The 18,256-nt window shown below is 35.2% G+C and overlaps 1 protein-coding gene across 1 annotated transcript in view; it reads right to left on the bottom strand.

The window, feature by feature from the left end:
• The window catches only part of LOC117994951 (alpha-tocopherol transfer protein), a 33,054-nt gene extending 15,024 nt beyond the window's left edge, over positions 1–18,030 (bottom strand). Inside the window, exon 1 of the mRNA XM_034982961.2 lies at positions 17,926–18,030. The gene's annotated coding sequence lies outside the window, so the exon portion shown is untranslated. The remainder of the gene's footprint in view (positions 1–17,925) is intronic.
• Positions 18,031–18,256: the final 226 nt, after the last annotated feature.

The raw sequence follows: 18,256 nt of genomic DNA, 5'->3' as shown, positions 1-18,256 counted from the left end.
GGAAATGTAAACGACGAAGTCCAAATAATTGTATAACAAGCTTTGCTCGGTTACTTCCTACCTATCATGTAATCATGGAAGTGTTCATCTCACAGGTACGAGAATCTGGGATTTCTGGAAATTCTTGATATTACTAATATCCGTCCGTCCGTTCGTCCGCCTGTCACAGCCTATTATACCTAACTTCTGAATTACTGATCGTAATTACTTCAAATTTAAGCTTAATATGTATAGCATAGGCTTCAGCCGAATATTGCAAAAAAAGCTTTATTTCAGAGGGGCTGAGACTTGGGAGCGAAATATTCGACGCTATATGTCAAAAATAGCTAAGTAGGTACATATTAGATACTGAAACTTGTGTATAATTTCAGTTATATCCTGTACTTTAACAAAAAATACTAAAATTAGATACATATTATAAAGAAACTAAGTTATTTCATTTTTAATAGGCATCAGTATTTTTGCATCGCAGAACTTCATGCGGTATTGCTTTCACCATTTTCACAGGCGAACGTCTTCGATAAATATCATCTCCAATAAAACTATCTTATGGAAATTATGGGATACTGCGAGGTGTTAGTTCGAGGCGAACCACTAGTAATTATAAAGTTTATCAAATACTTAGTTATCTTCTTCATTTATTACGACTAGTAAGTACAGCAGACGGTTACATCCAAAGTTTCATCGAATTATGTATACTTACAATAAATTTAAAGTTTAAAAATATATTTGCAACATTTGACCGGGCCTTTGTATTCGTATCTCCAATATAAATCAATATTATCGCAATAATAAGACTAGTCTTGTCATACCTAAATAAATAAAGCTTAAGTTTTATTAATCAAAAGATAAATAAAAATAATGCATCTAGAAATTTTAATCTCTAAGCGTCTGCGGCGGATATAAATTGAACATATTTTATAAATGATAGGATCTGTCTCTAAAGAACTGATAAGCATTTTTAGCGACAACCTCTTTGTACACAATTTTAGATTATTCCCGTGACTTCGTCCGCGAGGACTACACAAATTTCAAACTCCTATTTTACCCCCTTAGGGGTTGAATTCTCAAATATCCTTTCTTAGCGGTTGTCTACGTTATAATAGCTATCTGCATACCAAATTTCAGCCCGATCTGTCCAGTAGTGTGAGCTGTGCGTTGATAGATCAGTCAGTCAGTCAGCTTTTTCTTTTATGTATATAGATAATGCCGTCATTCAAAAAGCAGAATTATAATTGATCAACTACATAATGCTTAATGAGAAGTAAATAACTTTAGAGAAGGTATATACATTATTTAAATTAAAATAAAACTATCCCAAAATGGTACGATCAACTAATAAGAGATATTTGCTACTTTTACATTCAATAACTGAATCCTCACATGTTCATCAGTCACAGTCACATCGAGAAAAAATTGAACTTTGAATGTTTATGGTTATAGGTGGTTACTTACTAAGTAACTACTTAGTAACAAGATTGTACGGATGCAATTAATTGATAGGGTGGATGCAGAATGGTAGGGTATAGAGAAAGTCCGATAAATTAATACTTCCACCGGTTTGTCTGGAACAGCCTAGCCGGTGAGAATTAGTCACGAAGTAGCTATTCTTGCAAGGCTCTTACTTTCTTATGAGACCTTTTGATCAACCTTTAGCTTAAATATATACTTGTATACTTGACTAGCTGACCGGCCCCGGTTTCACTCAAGTGGAATTATTATTGAAAATAGGTGAGGGGGTGGAATTTCCAAAAATCCTGAAACATGTAGGTACCTACTTCTTCAATTTTACCCAAAAAACCAAATACAATTTTCATCCCCTATTTAAGAACGGTTACCCACTCATCCAATCCTAGTCCGTGAAAATACGGATACAAAAAATTCGATCCAAATTGGGATATTGCTTACGAACAAATCCGATCTCTGATCCAAATACAAGTATTCACTGGACATCTTTGGCATATACCATACCATATCCGATTTGAATCCGAGGCACATCCGAGATATTCTCACGGATGACGGAGAAAACACGGATGACGGAAGTCGGAGCTAGTGCGTAAACTATCATACAAATAGTTCTATGACTACTTTGGAACGTATTTTCACGGATTCGGATCAGATGCAGTGCGTAATCGCCCTAACCCAAAATGTAGGCTGCATGTATATTGCACAAATCCTTTCACTAAGAAAGAGTCTAAAATCAAAATTTCAAGTTTCTTACCCCAGTGATTTAGACTGCGTTGATAGATGAGTTAATCAGACAGTCAGGACTTATTGTCTTTTTATATGTAAGTATAGGCTTAGAATACATAATGGTACAAGGTAAACAATAAACAACTATGTAGGAAACATTTTGCATTCATGTTCAATACGTAGTACATAATTATCTATTTATCGTAGTAATTACGTTATTACGTATATCGATCAATACGCATAGAAATAAAATTAATTAATTATTAATCACTTATAAAGTCGATAGGTACCGATTGTATCTCCATTCTCAATAGAGCTAATGCACACAACCGCTTTTTGTTTAAGGCAGTATTGTACCCAACAACGGCCGACTTTTGATGGTAAGAAGCATTGTCAGCTGAGCAATGTCAGATTTTTGGCCGTTTTTTGCAAGACGTTTTCCTTGAATATCCTGTTTTTGTCGAGCCTACTATTATCGGTTGTCATAATCTATGCTAATATTGGGGCCGATTCTCTTGTACACAATTTCTAAACTAAACTAAATTAACACGTCTAAATCTAGTGCTATCCTTTTCGGCAAGCAACATTATGACAGGGATAGCAATAGATTTAGACGTGTCATTTTAGTTTAGTTTAGAGATTGTGTACAAGAGAATCGGCCCCATTGTTATAAATGCAAACTGCCTATCTGCTAGCTACACGGGAAAAGCCAAAACTTACGCGGAAAAGTCGGAAACTCTAGTACAGTAGCATTTTAATTTACCAACTTTATATTTTGGGGCGCTGTCATTAAAACTGATACAGTACGAATTACTTCAAACCTTGATCCATTACAACTTTTTATGAATGACCGAATAAAGTTCAAAGTTTGGCCCTGGTGTAATACTTAGTGCAGTAAAATAAAAACAAAAAGTGTAATATCGTTATTTTATCTAGAAATATGCTACTTACATTACATTCGAAAGAATCATCAACCCCTCGCCGGTTCACTACTGAACACGGGTCTGCTCTCAGAATGAGAAGGATTCGGCAATAGTCCACCACGCTGGCCAAGTGCGGATTGGCAGAGTTAAGACACCTTTGAGATTATGGAGAATTCCCAAACATGCAGGTTTCCTCGCGATATTTTCCTTCACCATTAGAGTAAGTGATAATTTAATGGTTTAAACGCACATATGTACGTTACTCCGAAGAGTTTGAGGTGCGTGCCCGGGATCGAACTCTCGACCCCCTGAATAGGAGACCGACGTTTTAACCACTAAACTATCACCGATCTAATACGCATATTTCAAGTATTATCAACGAAGCGGTGCTATTCGAAATAATAATTCGGCAAATTAAAATGTGACCCGGGCCCTGTGGACTTTGCGCAACTCTCACGTAATCTGGCATCAGCACAATTATTGCAGATCTTGACAATGGAATCTGACGGTTGGTTTGCTCGAAAATTAAACAATTCCAATTGCAATAATTTCCCAATGCCATAACAATGAATAGTCGAGCTGACCCTACAACGGTCGCAGAAAATAATATTGTTATGGAGGTATTGTGCAATGTGCATGCTTTACGAAGTAAACTATTGAACCAATTGAGACACGAATCATATTACAAAGTTTAAGCATAATATTATTTTAATATTATACCTACTAGCTGATCCACCCGGCTTCACTCGAGAAAAGATATAGGTACCTTTCTGTAGGTATATACAGAATAATACTATATTTCTTGCGAGCCTATAAATAATTTTCTAAGGGCCTGTGCACACCACGTTTTTTAAACGCGCCGTCGACGCCCGTTTGTAGCGATACAGTCGCGATTGTGTAGCGATACAGACGCGATGCAAACGCGTGTGTTTCGATACAAACGCGTATCTATTAAATTTTATCTAGTTTATCTATTAAAAATAAACAAACAAATCCTTCCTCTTTATGATATTACTAGCTTATGCTCGCGACTTCGTCTGCGTGAACTACACAAATTTCAAACCCCTATTTCACCCCCTTAGGAGTTGAATATTGAAAAATCCTTTCTTAGCGGATGCCTATGTCATAATAGCTATCTGCATGCCAAATTTCAGCCCGATCCGTCCAGTAGTTTGAGCTATGCGTTGATAGATCAGTCAGTCAGTCAGTCAGTCAGTCAGTCAGTCGCCTATATATATATATATATAGATTACGCTTGATTAATTGAAGATTAAAGATAATATTTAAATAACTTCGTGTTTTGGTTTGATCTAGTCCCGGAATTCCTCATAAAGCACTGCGTTCTATATACATATTTCGTATTGGGTATGTACTCGGGTATGTAAAGGCTTTCCGAGAAACCGGCGTGTTCATATTTCGCGATGAACAATGAATGCGGGATGAAAGAGAACTCTTTGTTCAGGACTGTAGTTTGTAATAAATGAAAAGACGGAGACAAAAATGGGAACACAAACGTTTTCCGCATATTTTGTGCTTTTTTATCCAAAATATTTATTATGGATACAAATTATCCTGTTTTAGACATTAAAAGTAATATAATATTACTAATATATAAATTCCACAATCTACTTTGGACTTGCCTTTATACAAGTTTAAAAAATCGATTAAAAGTATGCTCCTTAATAAAGCATATTACACAATTGAAGATTATCTAAATGATAAAAGAGCGAGGATTTGACCTGCAGCTCGTTCTGGCGGGAATGCAAATACTTTTTTATACATGGCATATTGTATATCAAATCTTTGAAGAGAGCAACCGCCGAGTTTCTTTCTGGTTCTTCTCGGTAGGAAAGGCATTTTGAACCAGTAGTAGATGCATTTTTTGACGAGTCAAAAGTACCTACCTACTTGTAAAAGTTTAATTGAATAAAAAAAACAATTTTGTAATGATTTAGATATTATTCAGTTAATTGAATTATATTATTTTAAGAATTTCGGTGTTTTAAAATTAAATTAAATTAAGAGAGCTTGAAAAGGAAAAAAAGAATAAGACAAATAGGTACAACAAAGATAGAAGGTGGGACTTTCGTCTGTGCTCAAACTATAATGCGAGTATTTTATCTTCTTAGTGGATTTTATTCGTAGCGCGCTCCACACAAATATTTACATACAGCTCTTTGATCCCGTGTACTAATTCTGAAAGTAGTTTTAGAACAATTTTACAGAAATCTGGTAACACACGAAGATACAGCACAGACATAAATATAACGTAGGTACATAGAAAATAGGATTGGCCAAAATTCAACAAATTACGTTTATAAACTAACAAATTTCTTTTCATCATCATCATGATCAACCCATCGCCGACTCACTACAGAGCACGGGTCTCCTCTCAGAGTGAGAAGGGTTTTGGCCATAGTCTACCACGCTGGCCATGTGCGGATTGGTAGACTTCACACACCTTTGAGAACATTATGGAGAACTCTCAGGTATGCAGGTTTCCTCACGATGTTTTCCTTTACCGTTAAAGCAAGCGATATTTAAGTAGGTACTTAAAACGCACATAACTCCGAAAAGTTAGAGGTGCCTGCCCGGGATCGAACCCCCGACCTCGGATCAGAAGGCGGACGTCCTAACCACTAGGCTATCACAGCTTCATTTTTCTTCTTCAGCAACAAATTTCTTTTAACCTCCTTGATTTCACAGTCATTTTAACCACAAATAAGGGACAAATTAGGTATCGTAGTAAACAACGTAGGTTGTTTTCAAACATGAGTCAGAGAAAACATGCTATAGATAAAATGGAATAGGGACAAAGAGACATATTCATCAGTATTGAATAACGCTATGCTTTTATGAAACACAATATCATATTCTGTTGAATCGCTCGTGATAATTTTACCTCCTCCTGCTCATCATCAGTGATGACCTAATTTGTCTTTTGTTATTATGTAGGTAAATAATAATATAATAGGTATCTATTACCCATAGGCATGATTCCTAATCTATACTAATATTATAAATTCTATAAAGTGTGTCTGTCTGTCTGCTAGCTTTTCACGGCCCATCATTTCAACTGATTTTGATGATTGAAATTTGGTACAGAGTTAGCTTACATCCCGGGGAAGGACATAGGCTACTTTTTACCCCGGAAAATTAAAGAGTTCCCCAGGTTTTTAAAAAACCTACATCCACGCGGACGAAGTCGCGGGCAACAGCTAGTTTCAAATAATTTTAATTTGGTAAAATAATTATCTTTCTTCACAGTTATTTTGCAGGTGATTTTTCACGGTATGTGATTTTTCGATTTTTGCACTAACAATTATTGTTTACCACATTAATTTAACTAGGAATCATTATCCAGCTCAATCGCGCTGTTATTTTGCAGTTTTTTTACGGAAATTTTTTGCACCTATAAAGTGAGATAGCAAGTGTTTCATACGAAAAGGCTTCTTACGTCATTTTTCACATGCTGTGAAATGTTCATCTCTATTAGGTATCTATAATCATTTACTTTCGCACCTTTACGAGCCTTTACTTTCAGTAATTTAATTTTGGCCTGGACTCAAACTACGCCACAACTACACGTGGAGCGACTAGGAGTGAAGTGCGAACTTCGCTTTCAATTATCATATTATACACTTTGTATTAACTATGAAGTCACACGTGTGGCCGGTGGCGTAGAGTATGATTCAGAATATAAAAACTGTTGTTTAAAATTATCAATTTCCTTTGGCATATAATATGTACTTACCTACTTAAATGAATAAACAAATCTTACCTTGAAAACTGATTTTAACCATGGACCAAGCGACGCAATCATCAATTCGTCAGCACACACGTGTTTTTAAATACTTACATATTTATAATATTATTATACTTAAGCAACAGAATTACTTTTTGATAGCTACGAGAATATTTTAAAGTTCTTAACATACTTTATGAATAATGTTATCCTACCCAAGTCATGAATATTTAAATTGCGCCTTGGCCCAAGTCGATTTATTCTTTGGATTAGTTATCTAATACAACGTTCATATTATAATCTACGGCGTACTAAAAATAGGTAGGTAATACTTGTAATAGAAAGGTATTTTTTACTTTCCTAGTTTTCACGATAACACTGTTTTGTCTGGAAGAAATCTGTTGACGTAGAATCATGAAATTTGGCAGGTAGGTAGATCTTATAGCTGACATTTGGGGAAAAATCTGAAAACCGTGAATTTAGGGTTAGATCACACAAAAAAAATTAAATTGTGGTCATGAACTAATAATTAGTATTTTCAACTTTCGAAGTGAGTGACTATATCAAGTGGGGTATCATATGAAAGGTCTTTACCTGTACATTCTAAAACAGATTTTTATTTATATTTATGCATCATAGTTTTTGAATTATCGTGCAAAATCTCGAAAAAATACCACTGTAATACGGAACCCTCGGTGCGCGAACCTGTTTTGCACTTGGTCGGTTTTTTTTAATTTTTATGGCGGTTATTTTGAAATTCTTAGAACGGAACCCTCATTGCGCGAGCCTGACTCGCACTTGGCCGGTTTTTTTTTAAATAATATTTCTTGAAGTACGAGGATGGTTCTTACGGAGAAATTTGAATAGACTGTTAGGTGGTACGAAATTCGCCGAGTTAGCTAGTGATCCATAATTACGCGCACAACCAAGTCGCGGTCATCATCTAGTCTTAAAACTAAGTCTTTAGTCTAAAATCTAGTTTAGACTAAATTGAGGGTATGGGAAATATGTTCGGTTTAAAATAAACACGCGTTTATCGCTTGTGAGATCATACTTAGATATTTTTCAAGGCACTTAGTAAAAAAAATTAATTTTAATTTTTTTGAATGTTCTGGTTAACAGGAAACAGCGGAAAGGAAGCAACTCAAGGTATTAAAATCCTTCTTAAATACTTCCATTAAAAAATTGACTTTCTGGTTAATAGTCCTATTGACCGTGACAGCGTTGATGACCAGCTGCGCGATTGCGGTAGAATGACAGCTACAATGTCACGATCGCAATCACCTCTGATTGGTTGACGTTCGCTCACTGTTGGCTGCAATGCATTGTTGCAACAAGAATAGCACAAATTCAGCCAATCACAACAATTGAGATTGTAATAAGGATTGATGCAAGTTTTACAAAATCGTCTTCGTCTGTATAGGAGGTTTTACGAGCCTTCTAGACAAAAGAAGATTCTATGTCCATTATTGAAATACTTCTGCATAGGCAGTTCATCATCATCATTATCAACCCATCGCCGGCTCACTATAGAGCACAGGTCTCCTCTTAGAGTGTGAAGGGCTTTAGCTCTACCACGCTGGCCATGTGTGGATTGGTATACTTCACCTTTGAGAACATTATGGAGAACTCCCAGGCATGCAGGTTTCCTCACGATATTTTCCTTCACCGTTAAAGCAAGTGATATTTAAGTACTTAAAACGCACATAACTCCGAAAGGTTAGGGTACGTTCCCGGGAACGAACCCCTTAACCTCCGATTAGAAGGCGGTCTTCCTAACCGCTAGGCTATCATAGCTTCATATAACATCAACATATTATAATATGTCTTCAATTGTATTTGTCGCATTACATATAGGTAATATTGTAGATTGTAATAAAAGCTACGATGAGGCTGGCGTGGTCGTAGATCGGACAAAAGTCCCATAAAAGTTTAGATACTTAATAAAAAAAACGTCGGACTCGCACACGAAGATTATCCGTACAAGAAATTTTTAGGGTTCCGTACCTCAAAAGGAAAAACGGGACCCTTATAGGATCACTTTGTTGTCTGTCTGTCTGCCTGTCTGTCGGTCTGTCAAGAAACCTACAGGGTACTTCCCGTTGACCTAGAATCATGAAATTTGGCAGGTAGGTAGATCTTATAGCTGGCTTTAGGGGAAAAATCTGAAAACTGTGAATTTGTGGTTATATCACACAAAAAAAATTAAATTACGGTCATAAACTAATAATTATTAGTATTTTCAATTTTCGAACAAAGATAACTATATCAAGTGCGGTATCATATAAAAGGGCTTTAGGTACCTGTGCATTCTAAAACAGATTTTTATTTATTTTTATGCATCATAGTTTTTGAATTATCGTGCAAAATGTCGAAAAAATACCACTGTAATACGGAAGACAGACCGACGCGCGACGGAAGGAAAGCTGAGTCTAGGGTTCCGTTGGCATCCTTCGGGTACGGAACCCTAAAACGTTAAAAGACAGCCTTAGAGTAACATAGTATCCGTCTGAAATTCTGAAAATCTAGCGTTACTTTAGTTTTGATATTTGACTACAATAAGTAATTCAGGTAGGAATCGCAACAACATATTACTGACTTCAATGCAAAATAAGTTCTTCACCTTACAATAATTTATAAGGACATTTTGCCATCGTATTGTTTCTACTTACATGATTTCTATATCATGTTAAAGGAGTGAAAGTCAGAAAGTTAGATGTCTAACAAACGAAATCCCTACTGAATAACATTAACACCTAAAATAAATTGTATTCTAACTTGAAACTATTTCTTTTCAGTTATTGTGTGGGAACAAAGCAGACATACCTATCTACTTGTACTTGTTAGCTTTAAGTAGTTTGATGTTATAGTTACCTAAGTTTGACCCTTCTTCTTGCTTATAGTCATAACCGATACAACTCGGCCTTGAACAACATAATTTATTCAAGGTTTGTATCATAAAAACCTGTAGGTAGAGCAAGTCCATGAAAAAGTCTAGAACTGGTTGGCGAATCGAGTAAAAATAAAATTGAAAAATAATTCGTGTAGGTACATAATATCTGCAAGGTGACGTGTTAAGTAAACAATAAAAACTTGCCAAAATAAATTTATAATTAAATTTTATAACATTCCTACCTACAATTACAAAAAAACGTGCATCGAGGACTTATCCACCGAGCTTATCTCTGTAGAGATCACAGATCAGATTCAGAGAAAAATGAATTTTGAAAATATTGTACCTACCTATATATACATACCTAAGTTACAGTATACATAAGTTATGAATCATCACTTGTTTTAAAACGGACGTCGAAGAAGAACATAGTTCGGAAACCTACATAATATTTCAAATATGTGTGAAGTCTGTCAGTTCGTTCTTGGACAGTGTGGTGGCTATACCTAGCCCATCTCATGAGAAGATCCGGCGATGCGTTGAGGTGTGATGATGACGATGAACTAAAAATATCCACTAACAAAAATTGTGTATCAACATAAAATAATTTTAATACGCGGAACATTATTTTCCGTTAAGAAAATCTGCTAATTACAACCTTTGGAGCGTTTTATAAACGTAAACATTACATCAACACTTATGTTGATCTTTAAGTAAACTGTTAAATACATAACATTAGTGTGTTAAACGGTACATATAAATATTGTAGGTGCGATAAACACTCGATAAGACACATCTTGAAAAATATACAGATTGAATGGAAGTCAGGAAATCTCTGACACCAATTGACACTACATTTTGTAAAAGAACTTCTGTGGCTGAGTTAACCCATTGTTAACAAAACAAAGAAATTTTCGTGAGTCTTTTAAGCTTGGGTGTTATGTGCGTGAAAGTGGAACTATACCAATTATTATTATATTGTGCACATAACTTTATGTAAAAAAACCTCGATGGATGCTTCATTTATGTGCTTTTTTGGGGTAAAACCCTGGGACATCTTTTTCATTCCGCACATTAAAGCGCATAAAATCCGCCATTTTGTATTCAAATATACAAACTATATACATTTTCAAACTCGTCTTTTAAAACCCTTTAATTTGATACCCCACTCGAGGGTCTTGAAGAATAATTTTTTTTTCAGCCCGCACATTAAACGCCTAAAGTCCGCCATTTTGATTTTTTTAAGAAGTTTAGCTACCCAGTGACACTCCCGCCATCAAGATAATAATGACGTATCATTTATCAAAATCAGTTGAGCCGTTGAGCAACAAGCGGACATAGGAACAGACATACATACACATAACCCTCCTTTGGCCTCCGCCACAGTCTGGTGAAAAGAAGACGGAACCCTAAACTTAGGTCCTAACTCACACGATAATTTCAAGCGTATCTACATTATAATTTATCGTAATAATATTTATCTATCTTATATCGACAGAAAGAAAATTGGGTCACATATTTTCCGAACAATGAGGTAATGATTATGGAGGATGAGGATTTCTTACTAATATTTTGTACGTGAGGAGTTTGTTTATTGTGTGTGAATCATCTAAGCTATTATTTATTTATAGAATGCCATACATAGATCCCACGACGTAATCAGCTGCACGTGCGTACAAATAAACCTAATTAATACATCATCATCATCATCATGATCAACCCATCGCCGGCTCACTACAGAGCACGGGTCTCAGAGTGAGAAGGGTTTTGGCCATAGTCTATCACGCTGGCCATCTACGGATTAGTAGAATTAATACATGTATGGATAATAATGTTGCATGTTAATATTATTAACTGGATTTTTTTTTATTGTTATGATGATCGCACAGTATATATTATCCTAGATCTAACTTTTGAATTTTTTCGTAATTTTATTGATAAATCGTTCGGTATTATGAATAATCTAGTGAATAGTTAATAATAATAGCATTTCGTTTCTTTACGCCAAAGTTTTACTAGTTTTACCCCATGGTCCCCGACCCCATTTGGTCCCCATTAGTTTTTTAGTCACATGATTTACTACTGTAATATGAGTCATTATTCCAATCATGTGAATTATATGACTGTGGTTATTTGACTGAATTATTAATTAGAGCGGCTTGACATTGGCCTAAGTCAGAAGGCCATCGCATATTAAGTTTTTTATACTTATTGAGTCGTCAGAGCAACTGCAAACACTCTTTAAAAATCAAGATTTTAATTCTGCTACGATAATATCGGTCGTGCACAACGGTTTTTTGTAATAGGTATTAGCTTATGCTCGCGACTTCGTCCGCCTGGACAACACAATCCCTATTTCGCCCCCTTAGTGGTTGAATTTTCAAAATTCCTTTCTTAGCGGATGCCTACGTCATAATAGCTATCAGCATGCCAAATTTCAACCCGATCCGTCAAGTTTGAGCTGTGCTTTGATAAATTAGTCAGTCAGTCATTCACCTTTTCATTTTATATATTTAGATTCGTATTTCGCACTACGCTTTCAGTCGTAGGTATATGTTGTCAGCATAGCAGTGTCGTACCTAAACACTCACAGTGTTTAAAAACTCTGAACTCTACAAGTATTCGTACGCATGACTGGCACACGCAACGCAACCGACCAACCGATTAAAAATTCAGGACCAGCTGCTGCAAAGTGCAAATATAGGAATGCTGAGATACAAAAATTATTTTCTCTTTTTTGCTATTTGTGAAAATATAACCCTAAAACTCAACTTAGTTGTTCTAGTAAAGTGCAACAAAGAAAAATTGTAACTTTTCAAATACAGATCTCGAAAACGCATGGGTTTGAGCCTTAGATGAATCTCTATGGTTTGAGCGAATAGTAACATAACCAAATGACAAGCATGCAGCAAATAGCCTTCGATATGCCTTCGATGATGTCGAAATGTCATCCAGTATACTGTCATTATTCTACTGATGAACATAAATAGGCTTCTACGCAATTCTACATTAGATATCTATCAAGGGTTGTGTTTGAACCGGTATTTTCCATATTAATCACGATATTAATATTGAAACTAAGTAAGTTGATTTTAATGATGTAGGAAATTGGATGGCTATTCAAATTGGTCGTAAAAATAATGTCGAAATCGATTTAAAACGTATTACATTTTCTAGAAAAACATTGTTATCTGTCTGCTCCGGCTTCAAAAATTGATTAAAAGAAAGAGAAAGGTTTATAATAATATTTGATGAGAATTTCTGCAAATTATAGTGTAACTGTACCTACGAAGATATTACTTATTTATATATAATTTCGCCATCGTCCAAATAATGGTCTTATTAGGCAACTTTGTATGGCATTTCAAAATGATTGATGGAGAATCGTGGTAACCCTGACAAAATTATCTGTAAAATGTTTTAAGAACCAGCGCAAACCAAAGTTTAAAATAACGCAATAAAATCTGTGCAATCGAAACGCAAATAAGTTAATATAATCAATCAGATGTTTACATCGATATTCTTTAAGAAAATGCAAATCATTTTCTTTTTTACTAAAACCATGATATCCCAACACATACAACATACAAAAGCTCCTCTCTAGGTAACTTTTCGAAGTAAAAATACGTGCTACTATAGATTTTACACCATAGACAGGTTGCCCTTCCATAACAAATGAAAGTTTTATGGCAATAAATTTACACTAGGGTTTCAAGAGTACCTAGGTACCTCAGATAGTCATTTTCATCAAAAGTTTGTAACAAAAACTTTAAAGTACCAAAAAGCTGTATAACAAACGCAAGTATTATTTTCTTATCATCACAAAAAAGTAGACACACAAATTATACATTAAAACAAGAATAATCAACTATGACAATACTTTTTATAGTCCTAATATTATCAATCTCCCATTTATTACCCAAGAGGAACAAAAGCCGTCCTTGTTAATGTATTCACGTCTTTCATGAGTCGCGACTGATGTTTGCACTCGCCTGTATACGCGTGGTGCATGGTACTTTAGTATATGCTACACATGCATAACAGGCGTCAAGGTCAGGCCGCTCGTCGTTGACCGATGATGGCCGGTAGGTTACGCACACATTTACGTTTTGAGCTTAACTTGTTTGCACACTGCCGCAAACGGTGCTTGCGCCCGTACGGAGCACATTTTTCAGTACTCTGAAAATGCGAATACGTAATAAGCGTATTGCACGAGAAGATTGCACCGGACAAGCATGTCTATTACTGACCCTCAATAGCTCAACCTTTGAGCCTCAACAGCTCAACGGGTAAAGGAGTGGACTGAAAACCGAATGGTCGACGGTTCAAACCCCGCCCGTTGCACTATTGTCGTCCCTACTCCTAGCACAAGCTTGACGCTTAGTTGGAGAGGAAAGGGGAATATTAGTCATTTAACACGGCTCATATTCTTTTTAAAAAAAAAAAAACTGACGCGGACGTCATATACCGCTGGCTTCAAACCACAGCCCCGTATCCGGATCTCTTACTTTTTAGCAGATATAAAGTACTAAATAACTTTGTTCTTGTAACAATCATAGTCAAAATGTACCTATTTCTTAATTTTCTTTAAAAAAAACAGTTTAGTAAATAATATTATGATTTTGAGGCTTTCTCTCTTTAATACCTAACTGAAATCAAAAAGCATTCGCATTTTTGTTTATAAGCCCTTACGGTTTGAAGCCGACGAAATAATTTCGGTTCTGAAAAATGTGTTTTTGAGTCTCGCTCTCCTCCTGCAGCAGTATGCGATCCACTTTATATTAATGCGTGTACGCCGCTGTTTACCTATACAGACCTACGTTTTTGACTTCCGACGCTACGAGGGGTATTATAAGTTCGCTTCGTCTGTCTGTCTGCCATCTTAGCGCTTAAACAGATGGACCGATTTGAATGCCTGTTTTTATTCGAGAGTTATGTTATTGAGATAGATGGTTCTTAGCTATGATTGATGAAAATCTGTTCAGCTGTTTGGGCATTACCTATCAGGTCTTTTTCAGCCGATGATTTCAGTATCTCCTGGGTTATCCAATTGATATTTATATCAATTCCACTTTGTCTAATCATCCGCCTAACTTATTCTGTATTGATATGGTAACCTTGACCTGATGCACCAGGACAGTCTGCGAACTACACAACTCCTTGTCAACTTACAGCACGTGTATCTATCTATTGTGTTTAAGCTTGTTGATTTGGTCGCGATGAGTTGGCTTACAGACAGTGACCATGAGGGTCTGATCGATCAGGCTATTGAGGAAGGTAGATAACAGGATGTCCGGTGCGTGTAGACGTGTAGACCGACACATTTCGCAACTTAGGGGTGATTTAAAATTTTAATTTGCACTTGTTTTTGACTTAACTGAGAAAAAAATTAGAATACGTTTATTTTTTCATTTAATAAATCGTTACTACTTCTGTTAGTAGGTATACCACATTTCTTTAACTTAAAAATTCATTTAAGTCGAAAAAAATTGCATTTTCACCTGTGGTAGGTAGTATTTATAAGAGGAATAGAGTAGAAGTTACTATTTTGAAAAGGACATTGTTTTTGTAAACATGTTTACTATTTAGAGATAATTTATCGTTATTTAGAGTTATATTCATTTATTTATATAATACCCAAAGAATGGGCAGAGTCAGATATTATATTATTATACAAAAAAGGAAATCCAGCAGATATTTCAAACTACAGACCCATCAGTTTGCAACCAAACTTGTATAAACTGTTTGCATCTTGCCTGGAAGATAGTATTAAATTATTTACAGAAGAACACCAGCCAGTAGAACAAGCAGGATTTAGGAAAGGTTTCTCAACTATAGACCATATATATGTTCTAGAACAAGTAATAGAGAAGTATGAAGAATATAGACGCCCACTTTACTTGGCATTTATTGATTATGCCAAGGCATTTGACTCTATATCTCATAATAGTATGTGGAAAGCTCTACAAGAATGCAATGTTCCCAATGATGCTATTGAAGTAATAAAAAATATATATAATAACAGTGTAAGTAAAGTGAAACTGGACAAAAAAGGTAAAAAAATAAATATATGTAGAGGTGTAAGACAGGGCGACCCACTCTCACCTAGAATCTTTATAACTGTACTTCAAAACATCATGAAAGACTTGAATTGGTCCAAGAAAGGTATTAACATAAATGGTAGCTTCCTAAGCAACCTCAGATTTGCTGATGACATTGTTTTATTCGCTGAGACAGCATCACAGCTAGAGTCAATGATAAACGATTTGTATTCTGCTAGTAAAAAGATTGGCTTAGAATTAAACACCTTAAAAACAAAAGTCATGACAAACAATTCCAATAAACCGATACAAATCAACAATGAAACTCTAGAATATGTAACCGAATATATTTATCTGGGAAAACAAATATCATTCAAAAAATCTAGACATCGCGATGAAATTGACCGACGTGTGACCATGACCTGGAACAAGTTCTGGAGCTATAAAGAAACATTAAAATCAAACCTTCCCATAAAACTGAAAAAGAAAATTCTTGACATGTGTATCTTGCCTTGTCTCACATATGCGTGTCAAACCTGGGTCTTTAACAACTACACTAAAAATAAGATACTAACATGCCAAAGAGCTATGGAGCGAAGTATACTAAACATAAAGCGCTTAGATAAACAAAGAAGTACGGATATAAGAAGAAAAACAAATGTTGTGGATGCTTTAAAACATAGTAAAAGACTAAAATGGGCATGGGCAGGTCATATCGCGAGAATGGATACGCAAAAATGGACAAAGAAATTGTCTGCCTGGTCTGGCCCCCGGGGAAAAAGAAAAAGAGGCAGACCGCTGGAACGTTGGGCAGATGAAATAGCTAGCATAGCGGGAGAAAATTGGGTCAATAAAGCTATAGACAGAAAATTGTGGAAAAAAATGGAGGAGGCCTACACTCATAGAGAGGTCCTTAATTAAAAAAAAAAAAAAAAAAAAAAAACTTAATACATAATATTATAAATAATACATATAAATAATAACAAACTATAGACATAAATGAAAGTGTGTGTTAATAAGTGTAAGAAACATTATTAAGGAACAAAAAGGCTATAATAAATAAATAAATAAATTTATATATTATTGTATTTATAAATAAGTTTCATAAGTCATAATATTGACAAAAAATGACACGTATTGCATATTAACAATAACCTACAGAGAGCAATGGCATCTATAGTACGCGACAGGTCGAGATGACAATCGGGGTGGGAACGCTCCGCACACCCGCATAGCCCCCGCTTTGACCCGGTGCGGACGAGCGCGGGTGACGTGCAGGTGTGTGTGTGTGTCGAAAACTATACCTACTTATTCAATTTAACCTTATCATCAGTGCTTATCATAGTCTCATTGACATAATAATTTATTTCTAGGACACATGATTGATAATAGCTATCGTTCATAAATCATAATAATTTGTATTTGATATACCACCACATAATTTTTTCAGCATTGTACACAATTTACATAATGCTTGCCTATCATTATACCGGGCAGTATCGGGTGTATAATCAGATAATAGGAAAGAAATTACGTTTTATCAATCTACGTAAAAATCTATTAATAATAATTAAATAATTAATTTATCGATCGTAAAAAAAATTGCTTTGGCGATTTTAGTTAAAAAACCTTAAATCTAATTGGTATTTTATTTGGATTTCACGCTATCAATACCAGGAGATAAGGACTGGATTAAAATAATTAAAATCGTTTCCACGGCGATCCCATTGACTGGTAAAGTTCATATAAATGCTTTAGCCATCGAATTTAAATGCCTAGGTCACTGAACGAACCTTGAAAGCAGCCCGAAAGAACCTTCGATCAACAAAAGAACGCACCCAACAAAATACGTTTTAAAAAGAAAATATAACAAAACTTATTGGCATGGTAAGTATATTAAATACAATTTCTTATAATAAGTTTAATTTAGTACAAGATTTAGTTATTTGTGGACGCATAGCAAATTCCTAAAAAAAAAACAAATACTAACAGTCGAACTACTATAAATATGCTCCCGACAAATGTTGTTACAGTTTGGAAGCTCATCAAAATGTTAATGTTATTGTTAAAATGTTGATATAATACAATAAAGAAATAGTGAATAAAAACCTAAGAAAAATAAATACTTACGAAGTTTTGTGTGATGGTATATAAACACACACAAGCACACACGGCACGGCGCGACGTCTATACTCAACGAAACACTCCGGCGCAGTGTTTTCAAAGTGTCTATATATTCCCATAATATTATTTGCACGGTGCACCCAACTACAATACATTTAGGGCGGCCAAATTTTCAAGGCTGCAATTCAGGACGATATAATTAAGCTTAAAGCCGGCGACTTTTGAAAGGCAGCGAGTCACACGTAGTAACACAATACAAATAAATTTTACAAAACTAAGTAATATTTGGCACGTAATAATATGCTTCAGGTGTTGGTTGGTTGACGTTTCCTTCAAC

The sequence above is a fragment of the Maniola hyperantus genome, chromosome 1 (assembly GCF_902806685.2).
Source record: "Maniola hyperantus chromosome 1, iAphHyp1.2, whole genome shotgun sequence".
NCBI classification, from domain to species: domain Eukaryota; kingdom Metazoa; phylum Arthropoda; class Insecta; order Lepidoptera; family Nymphalidae; genus Maniola; species Maniola hyperantus.
This window is presented reverse-complemented; position numbering and strand designations above follow the sequence as displayed.